This window comes from Trichosurus vulpecula, chromosome 2 (assembly GCF_011100635.1).
Source record: "Trichosurus vulpecula isolate mTriVul1 chromosome 2, mTriVul1.pri, whole genome shotgun sequence".
Lineage (NCBI taxonomy): Eukaryota > Metazoa > Chordata > Mammalia > Diprotodontia > Phalangeridae > Trichosurus > Trichosurus vulpecula.
Genome location: NC_050574.1, coordinates 405,720,721 through 405,745,240, shown reverse-complemented (window position 1 = coordinate 405,745,240; position 24,520 = coordinate 405,720,721).

Sequence of the window (24,520 nt, the reverse complement as noted above, 5' to 3'; positions counted from 1 at the left end):
ATAACATTGAATTCAATTCAACACATACTTTTGAACAACCTACTATGCAAAAAATCTGAACTTAATGTGAGGAGTTTAGATATAAATTTATCACAACATAGAGGCAGTGTGATAAAGGCAGTGTAAAGAAGACTGTACCTGAAGTCAGGAGATGACAGTGCCATTCCCAACAGTACCACCAGGGCAAGTCCCATCAATTCCTCATCTGCATTAGAGGTATAAAAATATCTCTTGACCTCTCCTTATTGTTTGGGGGGAGGTGGGGAGTGGTGGGTAAAAATTAATCTTATTTACTTCAAAATATGCATGCAGCAAACAATGACTCTAAATAAAAGGATTATTACGTTTCTGAAGGTTTCAGACATGGAATGTAAGTAGGGTGATTGGGGTTTTTTTCTTAGTCGACACCTGGGGGCTGGTGTCTGAATGCCTATGAATATTTAACAACTGACAGTATGAAAGCATATGATACAGTTTTAAGTTTAATCTGCATTATTGATATTTTCTCTATCACTTTCTTAACTCTAGACACTCAGTCTAGACAATCTAGACATTCATACCTGATTTGTATCATTTTATATTTTCTGGGGTGTAAATGTTCACACTGAAGATTTAACAATCAAGACACCTCTCACTGGGGGGATGTGCTTCCTTTGGTGGAAACATGTTTCTGTCCCTCTAAAGGTCTAGAGATTGTGCAGCAGTCCTCTACTGACCTACGCTACGTGGTACACCTCAATCTTTCCCCCAGTTGCAGAATCACTACTCCCAGGTTTCCTTTTTTGAAGCACCCCTCTTCTAGTGCCTGACTTTCCAAAATATTTGTGTGTGTGTGTGTGTGTGTGTGTGTGTGTGTGTGTGTGTGTGTGTGGTGTGGTGTGGTGTACATGTATGGATTTTCCTGGACTCATTGAGATAAAGGTTATCCCCTCTCTTTGTGTAGTCACCATTATTTCTCCTGTATTTCAATTGATTTTTGCTCCATGTGAAAAAATTCCTTAATACAACGTATGTTTACACACCATTTAGAACCTGTCTGGCTTTTATTGCTAGGTGTATGGTGTTTTTTTTTAAATCATAGTATTTAAAGATTATCTATGACTTCAGTGTCTGACCTTTACTAAAAGCAAATTGTCCTTAGTTTTTTTCTTTTGTCAATCTATTGATAAATTCTACTTCAATTGAAGAAGATCTAATTAATAGTAGGGAGGTTCTGATTCCTAGGGATTAAAGTATTGTTACAAGGAGTAAAGTTTGACTTTCATTTTTCTTACCTTAGGCAAGTAGGTGGTACATTAGATGGACTTCTGGATTTGGAAGAGGAAGACTTAACTTTAAATTTGACATCAGATACCTACTAACAATGTGACTCTGGGCAAGTTGTTTCAACTCTCATCTCACTTCCTTATCTGTAAAATGGGGATAATACTAGCACCTACCTTTCAAAGTTGTTGTAAGGATTAAGTGAGGTAATATTTTTAAAGCATTTTGCATACCTTTGAGTACTATATAATTGCAAACTTTTATTACCTTGCTTCTAATAGAAGGCTTTGGAATAACTTGTCATAATCAACCTTTATTTGGTTTTTAGGTTATGTTCTTCCATGTTACTTCTATAGAACAAGATGTAGTATTTGTCAAAAAGTATTAATTCAGTTCTTTCTGGTTTCTCAACAAATGAAGACATATCCTTTGGGGGGAGCAGAGAGAGAGAGATTGAGAGAGAGAGAGAGACAGAGAGAGAGAGACAGAGAGACAGAGAGAGAGAGAGAGACAGAGACAGAGACAGAGAGAGAATTTAGGCTTTCCTACTTTTTACAGGTAGGAATAAGAGACCTAGAATAAATTCAGCACAGGGATCCTTTCTTATATTGATTTACAATAATCATATGTGCCAGCTGTTGGTGACAGAAACTGTTTATGGAGGTAAGTAACAAGATAAATCATGCATCATAGAAACTATTTCAAAATTTCCTTTTTTCCCCAAAGATTTTTAATTTTTGGTTTCTTTTCTATTTTTCCTTGACTTAGAAGAGGATTACTAAGTATTTTGACTGATAACAAAGAAAGAAAAAAGTGGAACAGGTATTTTGTTGGACCTCAAGACAGCTTGTCATTGTGTCGTCAGAACAGAAAGGACGAAGATGCTAGAAAACAGAATGGCACCAAGGAAACTGCAGAAAGCTAGTCTGATAATATATAGGGAGCGATTAACCTGAATAAAGAGAAGTATAGACAACAAAACAGAGTCAAGGATAGATACAGCTTAAACCTTTCCGTGTTTATAATTATTGCAAGTGAAGAACTATAAGAAAACAATGAATGTCATCATGTATAAAACTGAATGAGTCCAGTTTCAGAATTGTAATTGACATGAGATGCATCTTTAAGAGTACCAGAAGCTCCAAATATAATTTTATGTTTCTGAAAGCATGTATTTCCATATACCTGGAAATGTCTCTTATTGCCTGCCTTTTGTATACTAGGGAATTATCTTGGTTTTGACTGATCAAGCATATTTTGTGCAAAAACACCCTGGGATCAATCTCTCATTAATGGTTTTATCTCTGAATGATAGTAAATTTCTCTAGTCTCTTATCTAGTCTATTCTCAGAACCTATGAATAGGCAAAAGAAGTCAGACCCCACATAGACCACAGACACACAAACGCACACCTTCTTCCTAAGGTACATCCAGACAGAAAGCTACTGGAACTCTATCCTATGAGCAACTCCCTTGGGCAAGGACACAACTCACACAAAAAGTAACCACCCTGAGTTATAGTTACAAATCTAAGATTTGTGCCAGATTCTAGGTTGTCCCTGCTGAATAGCCCTTGTATGATACTAGTACATGTCCTGTCTTGTCAAACTGATCACAGTTAATAAATAAATCAGTGTTTCTTCTTCTGCAATGCTGACTATCACTACTCTCCTTTATTTCAGAGATGGACTCTTGAAAAGTGACCCCAAAATGTAGATTACTTACCTGCTTCATCATATTGACAGTCCCTATGCTAAAAGAGAGAGTTTGCCTAACCCTGGCTTCTTGATTTTCTGTTTATTACTGATAAGTTGGTTGTTCCCTTCAGGCTATTGCCTAGACATAGTTTGTTGAAGGGGTGGTTGAAAAGTTAAGTTTGAAACATTTTTATGAGACAATTATTACTCTGAATATTTGCACAGTCACAATGCTGTTAATCCATATAAAGGAAGAATCACAGAGGGTAGTAATATAAAAGGATAGATTTAGAAAGGAAAAAATGTGAAAAATAATATGGGATAGAAAGAAAAGACGTAAGAAAAGTAAGCAATGATCATAACTTGACCACTTGAGAAAATGAAAAAAAAAAACCCAGCAACGTAAGTACCATGGAACAATTGCTCGGTGACAAAAGAATATCAGAATGAAGGGAAGAATGTTCATGGAGTTTCCTGAGTCATGTATGGGGAGATTCCCAAAGAATTGTTAAGAAGGCTGGCCTAACAGTTATCACTACTCCCCCAAACCAACTGAACAATAGGAAGCTTAGGAGAGGAATGGAGCTGGAGGGGGTACCAGCAGCTGGGGGGCCTTGGAGGGTCTACACAAGCAGACAGTGGATGATGCCTGTGTAGGCAGCACTGGAAAGCTTAGAGAACTATCTCTGTAGGCTTTAATTTGCTATTTTTCGTTCCATGAGTAATAACATTGGTGTCCTTTGTCTCCAAAGATTTTTTTTAGAAAGGGAAAAAGTTTCATGGATAACAAATGTAGTCCTGCATGGAGGCAAATGGATGTACCAGAACAGTTAATGTCTCTTCTAGTTTTGTGAAGATAATTAGAAGTACTTTTTTTTTTCTCTAGAGGCTTTGATAGAGGCAAAGTGATTCCAGTTAAAGCCTTTAGTGAAATCAAATAATGGATTAAATCTTGGACATGGGATCTGGGAGACTTGGGTTCCTTTATTATTTTCTATTGTGTCACCTTGATTGAGTCACTTAATCTTTGTGAACCTTTATTTGATCGTCTATAAAATGAGGATAATAATAACTCTGGAACCACAAAGTAGTTTGCAAACATTAAAGTACTATATTGGTGTCATTCCTCTCCAACTTTTCTAGAGCTAGAATGGACCTTAGAAGTCACCTAGTTGCTAGTACAACCTTTCTCATTTTATAGTTGAGGAAAATGAGACCCTAGGAGGTAATATGATTTCCCCAACACCACACAGGTAGCAGAGGGGGAATTGAACTCTGGTCCTAACACTGTTTCCCAAAGCATGATTTAGTGCTCAAATTCAATTTAAAAAAATAGTTGCTTATCCAGTTAATCCAAGCCATACCTATTCCTTATCATTGTGTGGTCTGGGACTGGTTGGTTCACATAACATTAATGATGAGTTTTATCTTTCCAGGTGTCATTTAGGTTCCCACTATTCCACGAGCACACAGATACTACCATGAATTCGATTGGCTATCTCCCAAGTACATGGGAAGTTAGGTAGATAGAGCAGGATAGAGTGCCAGGCATAGAGTGAGGAAGACTTGAATTCAAATCCAGATTCAGATACTAACTTGTGTGACCCTGGACAAGCCCTTCAGTTTGTTTGCCTCAGTTTCCTTATCTGTAAAATGAGTTGGAGAAGGAAATGGCAAACCCTTCTAGTGTCTTTGCCAAGAAAACCCAAAATGGGGTCATGAAGAGACAGACATGACTGAACAAGTGCATGCCATTAATTATAAGAGGAGCTAATGAGAAGGCATAAAGGGACGGAAGAGAAATCAATCTCAGCTATTTGAAACATAGCTCAAAACCTGTGTTATCATAAGACTATGAGGCAGGAATATCAGCTCATTATTTTGCTTGAGCAGTTAAGAGAATTATACTTCACTGGGGTCTCTGCTTTCTTTGGACTAGAAAAGGAAAAAAATTCAAATCTACCAGAGAGTCTGTGATGTGATTTTTTCATTGATATCATAGAACAAGCCCTTGTCTTCTAATCCAGAGCTTAGAACTGCTGATAAAAACTTCCATAAATGCCATGAAATTGCCATTATTTGGATTCTATATTGTACACTAGACTGTCTAAATATAGTAAGAAAGAAATGCTCCTGTAGATCAATGTTCTCCAACAACAGTTTAAAAACTCATCCAGAAAAGCTACGCCTAGATGCCTGCAAATACTTACCATGTAATCCGTTCAGCTCTCTAGTATCAGTTCACTTGAATTGAAACTCAGCAGCTACTGTGTGAAGTTAACCACATATGTTACTATGAAACCTTTTATATGAGTTTTTACTTTTCCTTCCAAGCCTGGAAGATATATACCAACGAAAGAGATGAAAACTATAATGACACGTTAATTACTAAAATGGAGTTAAATGGGTCAATAATTTCATTCACTTGGAAGTTCTTTCCATTGATGTAGATAGTAAGTAACCCATTCACGACTGCCTATCTGGGGTAGCAACCTTAAGTTTGTGAGGCGGGGACCACCTAACTCAATAGCCTTCCTCACTTTCTCCTGACATTGTAACATCAGAACACTTGGCTGACTGTCGTCATTCACACCTGCCATGTGAACAGTTTGTCTTCTCTTGCTATTATCCATTCCCCGATAACATATTTTACCCCTACGCTTTGAAGTTTCTCATTGTATTCATGTTATAGACTGCTTACATTACGTGCCTCTCCATTTCCTTCTGAGAGATATACATTTTCAAATCTTCAGTGTCTATAACTCATAGTCATTCAACAGGCATAATGCTGATATTAAAATGACAGGAGTCATTATGGTCCTTAAAAGGAACTTTGCATTATCTGAAAGTAATTCAGGAAAAGAAACACCATTAAAATCCTTCTGTAGTGATTCATAATTTTATGGTGATGATCCTGTGTTCTATTAGGATTATAAATCTAGAACTAACATCAGAGACCACTTCATCAAATGCGCCCAATTTGAAGATGTGGAAACTGATGTTCAGGGAATTTGTAACCTAAGATCATATTTTAGGTATTAGAAGTATGATTTATAACTCCAGAACTAGTTCCTTTTCCATTGCATGAAATAGACTCCACACAGTATAAGCTCTGGTAGGTCTTATCAAGAACCAAAGCCAAAAAAATCTTTGGTTATGCATCTGGAAATTGGACTCTATAGATATCATTCAAGAACTACTAGTAATAACAAACATTTATGTAGCATTTTAAGGTTTGCAAAATATTTTACAAATATATAAGGTATAAAGCTTGCTCAGGGTCAGAGCTAGCTAGTGTCTGAAGCAGGATTTGAATTCAAGTCTTCTTGACTCAAGGTCCAGGACTTTCCGCTTTGCCACCAATTTGCTAAATTCAGGAAGATTCATCACCAGAAGCTTATCTCCTAGGTAAAATGAAATTGAGGCTAAGTAAAGAAGGAATATGAGGATGTTCATATAACTTTGCCTAAATTACCTGAAACTGTAACTGTACAGACATGCTTGTGAAGCAACCTTCAGATATACCAGGGATTTGTGGCCCAAATGGGATTCCGAGATGAACTTAGTGTCTTCCATTTGTCTGATGCTTTATTCTTCTTAAAGTACATTCATTGTATCACATTAGGCTTACAACAAGGCTTTGGGGAATGTTGAATAGATATTCCTATTCATATTTAAGGATGAGAAAATTCAAATCCCTACACTAAACTAATTGTTGGCAGATTCAGGCTTTGAACTTAGGCCTCTTGTACTTATAGGTATCTTCCAATTCTCATTTAAGTACAGATCTTCCTTCTTTATGATTTTTAGGATAAATCCCTAACCCTGAGAAACTAGACCTGTTCTCCAATTATCTGTTGGACTTATTCTCTATCAAAGAATCTTGATCCTAATTTACTGCAGCTGTTACTATCTTGCCTAAAGTATTATTGATCCCTCAAGTAATAATGATTTATTCTGGACCTTTGATTACATTACTCTAGGGAGCTCCCTAGTGAGGAAACCTTCTCTACCCATTCAGATCAGCAACTCTATCACAATTTATATAGTCTTATTAGGTTTCCTGGACCGAGAAGCTAGGAGGATCGCCCAGTTTCATATAGCCAGGATGGTTTATAGGCAAAACTTGAATCCAGGCAGCTCTGAGTTGGAAACCAGTTCTCTATCCATTACACCATGTTGTGTCTAAATAAACCATGTTAAAGCTTTTTAAATCAGTGAGTTGGAGGGCAGGGCTAATGAGGACAAGTTGAATGTTTGAACAAATTAAAAGACATATTGGCTATGCTCTCTTTCACGACCATAGACGATACTGCTATAAACCTGAACCATGCATTTCACAGAAGCAGGCTTCTCATCAAAAGGACAGGGAATGTGAATCACAGAACCATACAAGGGATCTCTAGAGGCCATCTAGGTAAACCATCCTCATTTTACAGATGAAGAAGTGAGATTCAGAGAGATTAATCAATCATACAAATGGAAGTCACAATTTAAAACCAGGTCCTCTAATGATAGACCTGAAATTCTTTCTACTGTATCTATGCAATTTCATTAATACTACTGACACAACTAATCAAAAGCATTTGCTCCACACAGTAAAGTCCTTTGTGCAGCAGCTACTTGGCAGCAGTGGATAGAGTGCTGGGCCTGAAGTCAGGAAGACTCATCTTCAGTTCAAATCTGCCCTCAGAAACTTACTAGCTGTGTGACCCTGGGCAAGTCACTTAACCCTGTTTATCTCAGTTTCTTCATTTGTAAAATGAGCTGCAGAAGGAAATGGCAAACCATTCCAGTATCTTTTCCAAGAAAACAGCAAATGAGGTCACAATGAGGCAGACATGACTGAAATGGCTCAACAACAAAAAGGCCTCTTTTATTTGAAAAAGGTCTTCAGTTCATAGATTTTTGAGTTAAAAGGGACCTTACAGGCCACTTAATCTAATATACTAATTTATAGAGGCTAAAACGGAGGGTTAAGTGACTTTTACAAAGTCAAATAGGTAGTGCCAGAGGATGGATTTAAATTCAGGTCCTCTGACTACCAATCCAAGCCTCTTTCCACTGTAACATTTTCAACTTTCCACTATACCTAAGTGAACTTTTTGTTACCTGTAAGGATAATTTAAGTGTTCGCCACTTTCTCTTTAAGCTTTAATCATTTTTGTTGTTGTTGTTGTTGTTGTAAATTTGTCTACAACTTAGATAGTGGAGGACAATATTCTGGCTTGATGCCATTGGCTGGACTCACATCCTCAGGGACTGAGGCAAGGTCCAAGAAAATATTTTCTCTTTCCCCAGCCTCACTTCCTGGTGTTTCTCTACTAACAGACACTGTGATATGCTCTGCTGCTTACTAATCTAAATCTTTATAGTAACTTGAATTTTGCTTTATCCACAAAGAAGCCAGAGGGCAATGATATTTAGATATAAATGTAAATTAAGGTAAAGAGACAAACCTCTGCCTAAATGTCCAATATTTCCCTAACTCAGAGCTCAGAGCAATTGTGATTTTACTTTTAATTTAATATAAAACTACCCAAAGCAGCAGAGAGGGAACCACATGAGCCTGATGGGCTGTTATATTTCCCATAGGCTTAAAATGAACTAAGTATTGTAACAGAGTATGATAAGTATATATTCTCTTTGAGTATAGGAAGCATCTCATTTTTGTATTTGTATTTCTAGTACTTGACAGAGTGATGGGTACACTGCTCTTATTAAATGATTTTTCCTCCCTCCCTTTTCCCTTCCTTCCTTCCTTCCTTCCTTCCTTCCTTCCTTCCTTCCTTCTTCCTTTCCTTCCTTCTTCTTTGCTTTCTTCCTTCTTCTTTCTTTCTTTCTTTCTTTCTTTCTTTCTTTCTTTCCTTCCTTCCTCCCTTCCTTCCTTCTTTCCTTCCTTCCTTCCTTCCTTCATTCCTTCCTTCTTCCTTCCTTCCTTCTTTCCTTCCTTCCTTCTTTCCTTCCTTCCTTCCTTCCTTCCTTCCTTCCTTCCTTCCTTCCTTCCTTCCTTCCTTCCTTCTTTCCTTCCTTCTTTCCTTCCTTCTTTCCTTCCTTCTTTCCTTCCTTCCTTCCTTCCTTCCTTCCTTCCTTCCTTCCTTCCTTCCTTCATTCCTTCTTTCCTTCCTTCCTTCTTTCCTTCCTTCTTTCCTTCCTTCATTCCTTCTTTCCTTCCTTCTTTCCTTCCTTCCTTCCTTCCTTCCTTCCTTCCTTCCTTCCTTCCTTCCTTCCTTCCTTCTTCCCTCCTACAGGGTTAATTGTGCTTACACTCAGTAGTCTTGGCCTACTTTGGCTTGTGAGTTATTGTGATTATTACACTTAGTTTTTTCCCTGTGTCCTCCACTAGTGTCAACAGTCTATTCTTGCTGCTATCAACATGCCTGACTATAACAAACAATGCCTTTCCCTGCTTCCCCCCACTAAATTTCTGGTTTATAATTGAGAGCTTCTAGTTTGTTGTGTGCTTGGAAATGAAATAGGCAAGCTGGTCAGAACTGGGTTTAAAATGGGAATGAAAAGCCTCTGGGAAATGGCCTGAGGGGTTATCCTATAATTATTGTTGTTTTTGAGTAGTTTCAGTCATGTCTGACTCTGACACCCCATTTGGGGTTTTCTTGGCAAAGATACTGAAGCAGTTTTACATTTCCTCCTCCATCTCATTTCACAGATGAAGAAACTGAGACAAACAAGCAGAGTGACTTGTCCAAGTTCACACAGCTTGCAAGCATCTGAAGCTGGATTTGAACCCATGAGTCTTCTTTACCCCAGGCCTGGTGCTCTATCCACTGTGCCACTTAGCTGCTTACCTAGCTGCCCCACCTCTTATGATTAGCATGATGTTTAAAGTATAATATAAGTGACATCTATTGTGGCTACTCAGGTAAACACTTTGTTTTCTTTTAGCTTTGAAACTGTGTACTTAATAGTGGCGGGTGCTAGACACCTGGATTCTAGATGACCTAGGGCATTTATTTATCACTGTCAGAGAAAATTTTTAAAAATTCCGTCTAAAAGTGTCAATTTCATTCATTTTTAGCAAGCTAGGAAAAGTGATTTACTCTGTTTCACACAAGCACACAATGTTAATGTGATTAAAGATATTCCTGGCCCATTCAATAGGGCCCTTACTTGCACCCTCTACTTATTAGGTGCAAGGCCTCAGGCCCACATCCTTTTGCTAATTAGGTTACAAGAGGTGTAAAACCCACAGGGCCTTAAGGAGAGGTGCTAATACCAGAGCCAATTGAATATGTACTGAATTCTAGCCAATCAGACGTGCACGAATTCAGCCAATCAGAGACTTGAGTTCTAGCCCATCAGATGCCTTCTAGGATTGTATATAAAGAGAGCTCAAAGTGTGAGAGAGGCAGAATTGAGAAGCAAACATCAAGAAGATGTTGACGCAGCAGACATTAAGAGGGCATTGAAGAGCAGACACTGAGAGAGCCAGTGTCAAGAGACACTGCGGAGCAGAGAGTGGAGACCATGGAGTTGCAGAGATCAAAGAGCTGAGAATCTGCAGCATCGAGAGACTGGAGAACTGAGAATCCAGAGGATCCAGGAGACTGCAAGGACTCTGACAACTACAAGGGCTTTCAGAACTGCAGTAGAGGACACAGGCAAGCAGAGAGGATTCATGAGTGATTGTTTACAAGAAGGCCTTGGAAGGGGGAAGGTTACAGGATGACTTGGTTCCTTCCTATAATACTGTGCTATAATTTCCTTCTTGCTACATTGAGGTGGGCTTACTGGTTTTGCAAACTAATTACTGCTGTATCCAGTTGGAGTTATTGGTCTTGGGATTGGATACTCTGGTGTCTAAATAAATGTTATACTTCCTCTGCCTTCTAACTAGAGAATTGTTCATACTTTGTGATTTCAAACCATGCAGGCATGTTCATGGTCATCCTCAAAGTCATGAATCTTGCCTTACTTATACAGCACATATGTTGAATTCATATGTATTCATACTGTATGTGTGTATATGTATTGTATACATATATATGTATAGAATGAAGTCTTAATTAATCTTTTTCCTCTTCCTTTCTCTCTCTCTTCATGTATATCTATATCTATATATATGTATGTATACATACACAGACATCTACGTATATAAATGAAATCACAGGTCTAGACCTGTATCTGTTGGTCTAGACCTGAAGAAAACTCTTTGGTCATGAAACTTCCTGTACCAATTCAAATCCACTGCAGTTTTGCAACTTAGATTCTTAGACTGTCCTCAGGTCATTGAAAGAGATGTTAAATGACTTGTCCAAGGTAACACAGCAAGTGTATGTTAGAGGCAGGTCTTGAACACATTCTATATTGAGGCCATGTCCCTATTCATTAAGCCACATTGCTTCTAGTAATATTTATGTTATCATAGCTAAAATCTAGCACTGGCTATTTTTTGGTAGCTGGTAAGTACAGTTAGCACATGTATGAATTAGGGTTCTCTTTATTGTTATCTTGTATAGAAAAGTCATGTGTTAACTTCTCTACTAAGGATACTGTCTTGGTTATGTGTTATAGTTACATCATTTGGAAATATTGGTTGGCTTGGATACCTTCTAGGAATTTTAAGACTGAAATTCACAGACACTTTCAAGGTTTAAGCACATTGTATTTTGTTTATATGCACTGACAAACCTAAGAAAGGCAGAGAAAGCCATTATTTAAAAAATGATGAAGACTGATGGTAGATATATAAATAAGATTTTAGTTAATAAATTTGCTAATTAATTTTCTTTGCTATGGTCATTAGCCTAAGTGAAGTCTTGAGAGTTCCCAGAAACATTTTCTGTTTTCTTCCAACTGGGACTGAAATTGTCAGTGTTATATCGGACAGTGGCTATTTAAAAAAATAAGACTGATCAAATCTCCAAAGTGTTTTTAAAATGGCTTTGGGGTTTGGATCTGGAAAAAAGTGACAATTCATTATATGCACCCAAAGCTTCCTTCCACTTGAACCCAGATGTTCTATGGTGCTGCTAAAGATTCAATGACAGCTTTCTTAGCTGAAAAGCCTATTATTCTGATTCACCCCTTGACAGATGGATTTCTAGTAGGATAGTGACCTTCAGCTATTTCAGTGTCTGTACAGAATATTTTGTATGGATAAGTGTGATTACCCATATTAGTGCTAATGGAAAAATGCCACAATGCCAGGCCATTTTCAATAAGTGTGCATTAGGACATTTAGGACAGATGTATCATCAAAGATTGAGGTGTAACCCTGAAGAAATTATGTACCTTTTTACAAAATATATATATATATATATGTATATATATATATATATATATATACACACATACATACATACATACATATTTTTCCTTTATAAAACTGTGAAAACTATTAGAAAAAAACCTTATTGTACCTAGAATCTCAGGCAGGGTTACTTGGGTATCTACTATATTCAAATAGTAACTATTCTGGAATTAAAATTGCCCCCAAATTGTGAATAATTTAGAAATATGCAAATGAAATCCTTGGGTAATAGCTGAATCATTTCCAGGTGTAAAAGTAGTCATCAGTAATTGTGTAGCTTGCTTAAAAAAGGAGTGGACCAAAAATAAACTTTGCATTAGTAACATATCATATAGTGTGCTGGGAAGTGCTAGGCAAGAAATAAGAATATCTGGGTGACAGTTCTGCTTCTTCCACTTGACCTTGGGAATATAAGTAACTTTTCTGGGCCTCAGTTTCCACATCAATAAAATGAGGAAGTTGGACTTGGCCTTTAACAATATTTTTCAACATTGACATTATACGATTTTATAAGAAATCAACCAAAAGACATAATTTTATTTATATTCTTTTTCCAAATTACTGCTCAGCATTATCTCTGAGCGTTAACTCCAAGGAAATTAATCAGGGATATTAATTTACTGGAGTATAATTTCTTTGTAAGTTTTTGTAAATAGATGTGTATAATAAGACAAAATTGATTAGTTTTTTTTTCCTTATTTCTCTTGAGGACACATTCTTTTAGTCACCCTATTTTGCAATGTCAACATCATTTCTGACACTCTACTCTTCATCTTTTATATGTAATCAGTTGCCAAGTCTTGTCAATTCTGTCTCCATAATATATCTTGCATCTGTCCCCTTCTCTTCATTCACATAGTCTTTGCTGTATTTCTGAGTCTAAACACCTCTTACCTGGACTATTACAATAATCTCCTAATTTGTCTTCCTGCTTTCAATCTCTCTTCTCCAACCTCTCCTCCACGCAGCCAAAAGATCATTATTCCTAAAATATACATCTGACCATGTTATTCTATCACAAATTTTCTGTTCTTTTTCTTGTCTCTAGGGTAAAATCTTCAGTCTGCCATTTAAATTCTTCCATAATCAGGCTCTCATCCTCTTTCCTTGGAAAAATACATTTGTATAAAAAAGTAAAAATAAATAAACAAAAGTATTCAATAAAGTGACTGTGTGTACATCATTTTGTCCTAAATAGTCTCAGTAGCTAGAAAGCTCAGTGGACCTGGAGTCAAGAAGACCTGAGTTCAAATCTGGCCTCACATACTAACCAGCTATGTGAGCATGGAAAATTTACTTAACCTCTGCTGACCTCAGTTTCCTCATCTCTAAAATGAAGAAAACGATTGCTCCCATATCCCAGGATTGTTGTGAGGATCAAATGAGAAAATAATTGTAAAGCATTTAGCACAGTGACAGGCACATAGTAAATGCTATAAAAATCTTCACTATTATTATTAGCTTTTATTTGAAGAGGAAGGTGCATTTCAATTACTGTTTTCTGGGACTTTCACTGATTTTTCATATAAATCTTCCTATGTTTCTATTAATTCATTGCAGTAACCTTTTTCTTTTTGAAGGGGGGAGGTGGTCCAGACCTGTAATTTCATTGGTAGAGATAAGTCCCAGTGAGGAAATCCCCTTTACCAATGCATATAGACAACTTTTCCAACAATTAAAAAAAAAACCAAAAACTCTGTTATTTGGTTAGTTCTACTTTTCCTTTGAATAGGCTATTTCTGTATTATTTTCTTGGCAATTAACCTTAAAATTGAATCACATTTTTTCCACTTATAAAACCCTGTCTCCTCTCTCCCTATATGTGTATATGTGTATATATGTATCCCCTTTCACTCACACAACGTATCTATCTCTGTATTATCTCTGTATCACCTATATATCCAATTTACATCTATGCAAATCTGGTATGATAGTGTCATTGGTGAATTATTGTGGTAATTGAAGTCAAGATAATGGTTTAGAATTTCATTTAGACTACTGAGTTTTCCTCTATTCTGTGGTCACAGATTCTAGTCTTGATCTAATACATTAGTCATGGAAATTCATGTGTACCTAGGGTGGGGTGATTTTGCTATTGCTTGAGAACACTGAAATTAAACAGGCAAAAACATTTGAAGTAATGATTTTTAAAAATTGTTCAAGCTATAAATTCAATAAATTTTTATTTCAACATTACTTATGCTCATTCAGCAGCATAGAAGTAACAGAGGTTGATACCTGCTTAGCAAGAATCATTAATTAAAATAGAATGCTATTGATCGATGTACTTTCTTCCTCCTATCCCATGGTGATACCCTTGGTGACTCTAGCCCCCCAGGCCCTACCCTTTCCCCCTCCATCATCAACAGCAATGCACTCAGCAGCTGCCTCCTGATATGGCCTGGCATTTCTTCCCTTGCAGTTGTGTCCCAAGAGATGCCTTACATCAGGGTTGTCCAAAATATGGCCCTCGGGCCTCATGTGGCCTGCAGTGCTATTTTATGCAGCCTGCCTGTGGGTTTTAATTTTCACGAGCAAAAAAATAAAATAATAATTTGCATGGAATGTGTATTAGATTTTTAAATTCTATCACTAATAAATGATCTTGTTGACATTAATTTTGTTTGGCATTTTTAAGCAGTATTATGCACATATTGCACAGAATTTTCAATCCATCTGTGGGATGCGTTACATCTGTATGATGCAGACTAGTCAGTATGCACTTACCCTTATACTGTTGTATTGTCACTTGCTGTTTTGTGTTTGTTTTTGCGCTTTGTGCCTTTGCCTGTCGTATTGATGACATGCGTTCCCCCATTTTCTATTAGTGTACTGTATTTTTTTATTCTGGGTGCGGCCCTTGACTAATTATTTTATTTTAATACAGCCCTAAGATAACCTAAGGTTGGACAGCCCTGCTTATCCTAAGTCTCTACTCCTGCTCAATTGTATCGGTCTTAATCCCTTTGCTTGTTATTTTTATATTGTGAATTACAAAGTTAATTTGAGGACATATTTTGCATTGCTTTACCAGGTGTCAAAATAGTAATAACTCTTATTTAATGCATTGGTTGGGGTGGGATGGGGGGGGAGAGGTGGGGGATGGGGCGGTAGGGGGAGGGGAATGAGAATGAGAAGGTAAGCATGTATTGGTATACATACAATATGTCTCCTGGAAAAGTATCTCCTTCTCCCCTAAATTTAATCCTTCTGTCTGGTCTCTCAATCTGATCCCATTTGGATTTTTGACAAATTCTGTTCCCACATTTAGCTCTCTCTCTGTCTCTGTCTCTGTCTCTGTCTCTGACTCTCTCTCTCTCTCTCTCTCTCTCTCTCTCTCTCTCTCTCTCTCTGTCTCACACACTCTCTGTCTCTGTCTCTCTTTCTCTGTGTGTCTCCTTTCTCTTTCATATTTTCATTCTCTTTATATAGTTAGTCCTTCCCATTCAAACATGCATAGGTCTCTTCTCTCTAGGGTTAAATGATGTGACCTATGTAATCTTGTCCAACTCTGTGATGCCATTGATGGTTGCAATTTAGGCCTCATCACTTCAGTTGTACAGCACTCTAACAATCTGTTAACTGATTCATTTGCTCTGTTATTTCAACCCTATCATCCATCCTTTACTTGGATTCCCAATTAATCCTCCTAAATTAGTGTTTTATCACATCATTCTTTTCTACAATTAAAACTGGTCCCAGATTCCTCCTTGTCCATTGAAATATGTTTTCTTTTTCACCTTCTTGACTTGGTTAATGTTATTTTCTTAATTTAGAATATCCCCATTCAATTTTCTCCCTCTCCAAATCTTACTATAAGCCTTAAGGCTCACCTCAAGGTCAACCTGCTCGTAGAATCTTCCTTGAGCAGATTAAACAAGTTCATATCTTTTTACTTGTCAACCTAGATTTCTCCTTGTCCCCTGAGTATGAATATTCCTTCTCCCCTTCTTGCCTGTGGTTCATTCTGTTGCATCAACTTAGAATATTGCCTCTGCAAAGCCTATATATTGTCCTTAAGGTTTACCTCAAGGTCCACTTTCCTCATGAAACTTTCCTTTATCGGTTCAAGCAGTATCATGTCTCTTTTCTTGGACTCATTTTAGTTATCTGTACCATGCCTTGTGACCTTTGGTTTTCTTTACTTGAGAACTTTATTAATACTTTATTGAATTAATATATGATTGTTTCATCTTATCTCTTTTTCTCCTCAACCAGAATATGAGATCTTGGAGGACAAAAATTGTATCATGTGTTTTTTAGTTTCTTCCACACAACCTAATAATAGTTTAAATATATGACAGTTTATCAATATACATTTAATTGAATCTAATTATCATTGACAGTAAATCAATAACATCATTGAAATTATGGAACTATAGGCTGTTAGAGATAGAAGAAATCTAAGATAATTTTTTTCTACTATCTTCCTTCTATTGTTGAGGAAACTGAGACCCAGAGGGGCTAAGTGACTTTCTCCACTTTCACAAAAAGTTAGTCACAGTGGTGGAACTAGAAAACAGTTTTTTTGCTTCCTGGTACAAGGCTTCAAAAAATTATACTGTGCTATTCTATTGTATAAGGACTTGTTAGTGTGGAAAGAGTGTTGGATTTGAAGTCAGTGATATTGGCTCTCCTACGTACTATCTGTGTGACCTTTGATAAATTACTTAACCTCTTTGTGTTTATTTCTGTGTCTGTACAATGAGCAGGTTGTTCTATGACCTTGTAAGTCCCTTACAGGTATAAATCTATGTTCTAGGACTTATTCCTAATGCAAAAGTTAGCATTTTGTGTTTTTCTCATTCATTTTCATGACCAGATATGGGTTCTGCAAAAGATTTGAGGATGTCTGGACTTTTTAAGGGAAAAAAGAAATACTGTGATTGCTAACCTCTGCTCTCATGGGCAAGGAAGGTTAGAAAGTACATGCGTATACCAGACAGACACCTTCTGTGATAATCAATAAGCTTATATTGTGATTCCTTACTGCATACCTAGTAATGGATCTATATAGATAAAAAACCTACGGGGGATGCAGAAGTATGTCATGATCTATACTCTCAAGGATCTTTCTACCTAACTTTTTGGGAGACAAGGAAAATAAAACACCAGCCAACAGTCCAAGGAATAATGCAATTCAGTGAGAAATGATGTGATATACTTTAGGAAATCCTTCATTAACCCAACAACTCTTTATTTCACTGTTCATTTAAGGCCAAAAATAAAATAATCTTTTGATTTCCTACTAAGGGCATGTGTCTTCTACTAGGGTTAGAAACCAAAGCCAAATACCTTTAGACATTTATTCTTTAAGAAAAGGTTAGAGATAGATACCCAGGTACAAAATAGATCTATGTATAAGAACAATTTTTATTAAAATCACCTTCATTTAAAAATAAAATGCAAAATAGCACACCAACAACAAAGAACATTAATATAATTTTAGAGTGGGATAAAAGTTCATTTTTGCACATAAAAGTTAACAGAGAGTAAGAGTAAATAAAAATAAGCATGAAATGCCTTTCTTGAATTGAGGCAATGTGGTCTAGTGGGAAGAGCAAGGCTCTTTCAATCAGGAAACCTGGGTTCTAGCCTTTAATCTATCACTTATTCATAATGTGACTGGTGGCAAGTAACTTCACCTCTCCGATATCATCCAAAGTTCCTGGCAGTGGAGGGGGAAAACAACACTTGTACTGCTTGTCTTACAGGGTTCTTGTTTGAAAACAACAATCCTATAATGAATATGAGTCATAATTATTTTTTACATAGATGCAAGAGGCTTTGATACTCCATTTAAACCCTATGAAACCTTAGATATACTTTGAAGTCCTCATCTTTTGTGATTTCTCTTATACTGCATTGTGTTTCATTGTTGTCTCATGAATTAGATTGTAATGGTGATGAAATAATAAAAGGAATGAAAAAAGTTATATCTTTTCTTCATATGACAAAAGGATTATAAAATTTGAGTTCCAAAAGACTTTCGAGATCTTACTTCTTTCTTTTACAGATGAGGAAAAAGAGCCTAAGAGATTAAATGTCTAACTTGTAATACGTGAAAACCAAGTCCAGATTAAGCACTTATTTCACAACTCCACACTTTTTATCAGATCCTTGTGAGTTGTGATGCAAAACCAGAGCTTGCTTATTTCCTAATAATTCCTCTGATAACTCAAGGTTACCAGTAATCTCTAATCTCCAAATTCAATGACCTTTTTTAGTTCTCATTCTTACTGACCTCCTAGGATAGCAATTTAGATTTGAAGATCTTTCCCACCGGCCATGTGACCTGCTTATGTCACAGGAAGCCTAAGTCACATGTAGTGGGAGGAGCTTCCTGACAGGAAAAGGAAGTTATATCACAGGAAACAGAAAGAGAGAGAAAAAGCAGTTATGGCTGCTATTGGCCACCGCAGTGATAGTTAGAACTGAACAGGCTGACTTAGCTGTACTGTGGGTTTGTGATTGGGGAAGACCCCAGCAGAGGGTCAGAGAGTTTTTGGGAAGGCAAGGCTCCATGTTGTGATATTGTGTATTGAATGTTTTACTGCTCTGGTAGATTGGATAAATGGCTTGTGGGATATGGTTCTCTGGTGTGTCTGAATAAATGGTTTACTTCTTCTACCTTCTATGTGGAGAATCTCGTTTACTTTGTGATACAGAACTACATAGGCATTTTGACAATTATCACCTACATTATTATTACTGCCTTACTGGTATACCTCCCTGCAATTTTTGACACAATAGACTGCTCTATCCTTCTGGATATGCTAGCCTACCTAAGTTTCTATGATATGTCTCTGGTTGTTCTCCTACCTGGCTGATTGCAGCCTGAAGTAGAGTGGAGGCAATATCAGCAGAGAGAAGAGGACAATCATGAGATATGTGGCAGAAATAGAATCAAGATTTTGGCAAGTGAATAGATATAAAGAGTTAAAAAGAATGAAGATTTGAAGATGACTCTGAGGTTGGGAACCCTGATGATGAAGAAGGTAGTACACTTGGGAGAAATAGGTAAATTAGCAAAAAAGTAGGATTTTTATGAGAAGCGGGGAAAAAGAGTTCTCTTTTGCTTCTTACTTGAATTATAGAACTATCCTTCTAATCAGTTTCTCTACCTTCAGTCTCTTCCCTTCAAAGTTCACCATCAAAATAGTTCTGAAATTGATTCACTGAAATCACAAGTCTGACCAGGTTAGATCTGCTTTCAAAGCTCCCAAGATTCCCTCTAGCATCTAGAGTAAAAGAAAAACTCTTTTGCTTGGAATTTAAATTCTTACACATCCCAGCTCCAATTTACTTTTCCATATCTATTTCATATTACCTACCTCCCAACACAACATACATGGTATATTCTAGTCAAAGTGTCTTACTTTCTGTTCTCCGTACATGGCAACTCAACTCTTTGGCAGGTGCCTTGGCATAGGCTTGGAATATTTTTCCTCCTAGCTTTTGTCTTTAGAAATCTCAGTTCATGTCACCTCCTGCAGAAAGCCTTTATTGATCTTCTCAGTTGTTAGCATGTACTCCCTACCCCCAATTACGCTGTTGTTAATGTATATATATTTTCTATTATGTGTTTACATTTTGTTTCTCCCAGTGGAATGGTTGAATGGTCCTTGCAGGCAGCCACTGCTTAATCTGCGTATTTTGTAACTTGCAACTAGAACAGTGCCTGGCACAAAGTATACCTGAAATAAGTGATTATGGAATTGAGTTAAACTGAATCTATACACTATAACCCCAAATTAACTCTATTTTACTGATCTAACTTGTATTAACCTACAACTTTTCACTATGTCAATATTCCTGATTTTTTTGGATCCTCCCCTAATGCTAGATACATTCATTTGTGCTGATTTAAACATCCTTTACATATGCATACCATCAAAGATATTGACATCATAAAACTACCAATTCTTTTAGTTAAGTAAACCAGCAACCTCAATCTGACTCCTTAATGGCATTTGTGGGTTTAGCTAAAAATCAGTGTTTTATGTGAAACCCTTAAATAGAAAAATCGCAGTAGGGTGTTTTTATTATACGTTTGAAATATTCATTCAATACTGTGTGTTAGTTATTGTTGGAACTACAATTTCAAATTAACCCTCCACTTCTCGACTCATTTACAATTCTGAATACCATACATTTTGTCTTCAAATCTCTTAGCTTACTTAGATTGAATACATTCCTGGGATTTAATGAAATAATAAGTGAACTTTCCAAAATACAATTATAGTTGAAGATAAAACTGAGATAGTCCTGAAGTTACTCATTCTACTCATTCGGGTCCTTTTACTGAATTGAAAGGTTCATGATGAGAGCATAGAGGTAGTTAATTTTTATGAACCACAGACACTTAGAGATATAAATAAATATCTTAAAGGTATAAAGGATCTCAGAGATCATCTAATTTAACCCATACCTGAACACTAATCCTCTTTATAACTGCCCTGATAAATAGTTTTTCCATTCTGATTTGAAGACATGGTGATGGGGAATTCACTGAGGTCACATTCTTGGACAGCACAACTTGTTAGGAAGCTGATTCTCTACTGATTCTCTCTACAATTTCCACTCATTGTCTCTAACTCTACTTTTTAGATTCAACCAGAACAAATCTAAACCCTATGATACATGATAATGCTTGAAATATTAGAAGATAGCTAGGATGCCCTGCCCCAAAGTCTGCTCTTCTCCAGACAAAACATTGCCAGTTTCTCTGAATCTAACAGACTGTTATTTTACTATCCTCCTCAGTTTCCTTTGGACATACTCTAGTTATTCAATATACTTCCCATAAGGTGATATCTTGAATTGAACACAGTACTGAAAATATGGTCTGTAGAGCAGAATTTATAGGTCTCATATGTTTCAAATTGGACAGTAACTCCTTAATAGAAACTAAACTTGGGTTAACTTGATTGGTGTGACACAGATTGATTCATATTAAGCTTGTAATTTATTAAAACCATCCAAATTTTATTATACTTACTTTAATCTAGCCATACCTTCTTGCTTTCCACCCCATACATAACGCAGTTGATATTTTGAAGAGAAGGAAGGGAACAAGTATTTATTAGGAGCCTACTATGTGCCAGGCATTGTGTCAAGCACTTTATAAACATTTATCTCATTTGCTTCTCACAAAAACCCTGGGAAGTAGGTGCTATTATTGTCCTCCTTTTATAGTTGAAGAAACTAAGGCAAACAGAGATTAAGTGACTATCCCTGGGTCATGCAGCTAGTAAGTGTCTGAGTCCAGATTTGAGCTCAGGTCTTCCTGACTTCAGTCCCACTGCTCTATGCAATGCATCACCACATCAAACTTGGCATGGTCCCATGTTCAGGCCTCACTCTCCTTCCTTTAGAATATTTTTCCTATAGTCAACTAGTTTAACTATACAACTAACCTCTACTCTTGAATCTCTCGTCTACCTGTTTTATCTACAACCATATCTTGCCAAACCTGAACCCTGCATTACCTTTGCTATCTATCTTCTCTTTTCTTACTCATCTGATACTGAACCATGATTGAGAAAGCTATAAAACCATATTAAACAGGACTATGGAAATTGAGTTCTCTGATTTCAAATGGGCCTTCATTCAACAGCATGACAATTCCTCCTTGATTAATTCTGTCACTACTCATGGCTGCTATTCCCAACTCTCTTTCTCCATGCTAACAAATCCCTTCACATATAACAATGATAATAATTAAAATAATGATAGCAAGCATTAATATAGTGCATTAAGGTTTTCACTTTACAATTATCACTAATTTGATTCTCATAGCAGCCCTGGGAGATATGTGCTTTTTATCCTTACTTTACAGATGAGAAAACTGAGACAGACTGAAGCTAAATGATGTTCCTAGGATCACAGAGCTGGCAAGTATGAGGCCAGATTTAAAGTCATGTATTCCCAATTCCAGGTCTAATGTTCTATTCACTTGAGTGCCTCATTTAGCAATGAATCTCACCTCTTATTCTACTGAGAAAATTGGCATTTTCTCCATTGCTAACTTCCTCTTTGCCCAAGTTCCATATCTCCAATGTCCCTAACTATTTCCCTCCCTATTTGCCTCTGTTTTTAAAGTCTCAAATAAAGAAAGGACGCTTCTTCTTTCCATGGCCAACAATTGTGCTCATTTCCACCGTTTGTGTCTCTATACCTATCCTAAACTCTCTTGTATCTTCTGGGACCTTGTACCACTACCAAATGTGACCATTAGGGCCATTCTCTCTCTCTCTCTCTCTCTCTCTCTCTCTCTCTCTCTCTCTCTCTCTCTCTCTCTCTCCCTCCCTCTCCCTCCCTCTCTCCCTCTCTTCCCGCTCTCTCTCTCCTCTTTCTCTCCTCTCTCTCTCTCTCTCTCTCTCTCTCTCTCTCTCTCTCTTCCTCCCTCCCTCCCTCTGTCTCTCTCCCTCTCTCCATCTCTCTCTCCCTCACATTCATCCATCCATACAGAAATGTTCTTGTCCCCACCATCCATTCTCTCCCATGGAGAAGACACCAATTTTCTCAGTAGAATAGGAGATGAGATTCATTACTAAATTACACTCAAGTGAATAGGACACTAGACCTGGAATTGGGAAGACCTGACTTTAAATCTGGCTTTTCAATTGCTAGCTGTGTGACCCTAGGAACACCATTTAGCTTCAGTCTGTCTCAGCTTCCTCATATGTAAATTGAGGATAAAAGAGCACATATCTCTCAGGGCTGCTATGAGTCTCCCCCATCCAAAACAGTAACTGTGGTGGCAGCAACAGCAACAGCAACTACAAAAGCAATCTTCACTTGACCCTGCCATCCTCTCAAGGAATCATCCTATATTTCTCCTATATCTAAAGTCCTAGAAAAAGTTATTTATATGCATTTGCCTCTATTTCTTCACTTTCTTCTTCAGTCTAGGTCCCCAGCAATCTGTATCCCTGCTTCCAGGCTCTCACCTCTCTAAGCCATGCTCCAAAGAGCAACCAAGTTAATATACTAATGTAATATAAAATATGTATATATAATTATATATTGTAGTTGAAGATAAAACTTATATATTAAAACTTAATTATGTATTATATATATATATATATATATATATATATATATATATATAAAATTAATATAATAAAACACAGGATTGACCACATCATTCCTCTAATCACAAACTGTGATTATGCTTTTATGATAAAATTCAAATATTCTCTCTTCCATATGTTGTTTAAGTTTACAATGCCAAGAAACTCAATAACTTCCAAAGAAGCCCAGTTTATTTATCTAATCTTTAGGAACTTCTTTTCCCTGTGTAGTATGTGTAATATTTGCATTTGGAAGTGTGTTTGGCTGAAGCTAAAAATGAAAGGCCATCTATGGGAATATTACAGGAAGGGAGGGTAATTTTTTCTCCTTCTCTGCTTCCTACCCTTCCAATGTTGGTGGTCCAGATTCTTCTCACCTCCTTCATTCTAGGCAGGATCTAGTCTCAAGTCACTGTCCTCCCTCAATTAAGCATGAGTGGGGAAAAGTAACAACAACAAAACAATAGTATGGTTTCATAGCATCCAGCCCCCTGACTGGACTGTACTACCAGCTCTGTTTAGCCTTGGTGCAGAAAACATGAGGCAATCTTAGAACAATTTTTAAGAGTTCAAAAATAAAAAAAAAATAAAACAGGGATTTCCTGTCATGTAGCTCATAACCCAAGATGTCTTTTTCCCTTGTGGTTGAGTGTGGCAGGGGAGAACACTTCCCATTCTGACATTCAGACAGAGAAGGTTCTTCTTATGGATTTCTTTATGTCTTCATATTATATCAGTAATTCTCTTTCACCTCTCTCTGTTTCTTCCTTTGCAAATCCAAGAATCATTAGAAATTGTACCAAATAGTGTTGCTTTGATAGAAACTGAAATTGTAAATTAACAATTTAAAGGATCATAAACTGGACAGGTGTAAAATATGTATTTTTGTGGAGAAAGAGATTGTAGTAAAGGAATTTAGTTTTCCACCCCTTTCACATTGTTAGCATCCAAAAGCTGTTTGTATTGTGGCTCATCTCAGTTTGCTTTCCCTTTTAGTCAGATTCTTTCCTGATTTTGAGATTTGATATATCAGAGGTATGCATGAAACCATTGGTGTTTCCTGTTAACTTAACCATAGCAGTAAAGCTATCTACTTTAAAGCAGATTTCTCTAAACCTGAGTCTTAAACTTTCTCCTGTTTGTTCGATGTGAGAGCTCAGCTCAAAATTAAATCAAAGGAAAAGCAAAGTTACTCTCAATCCCTTGCAGTT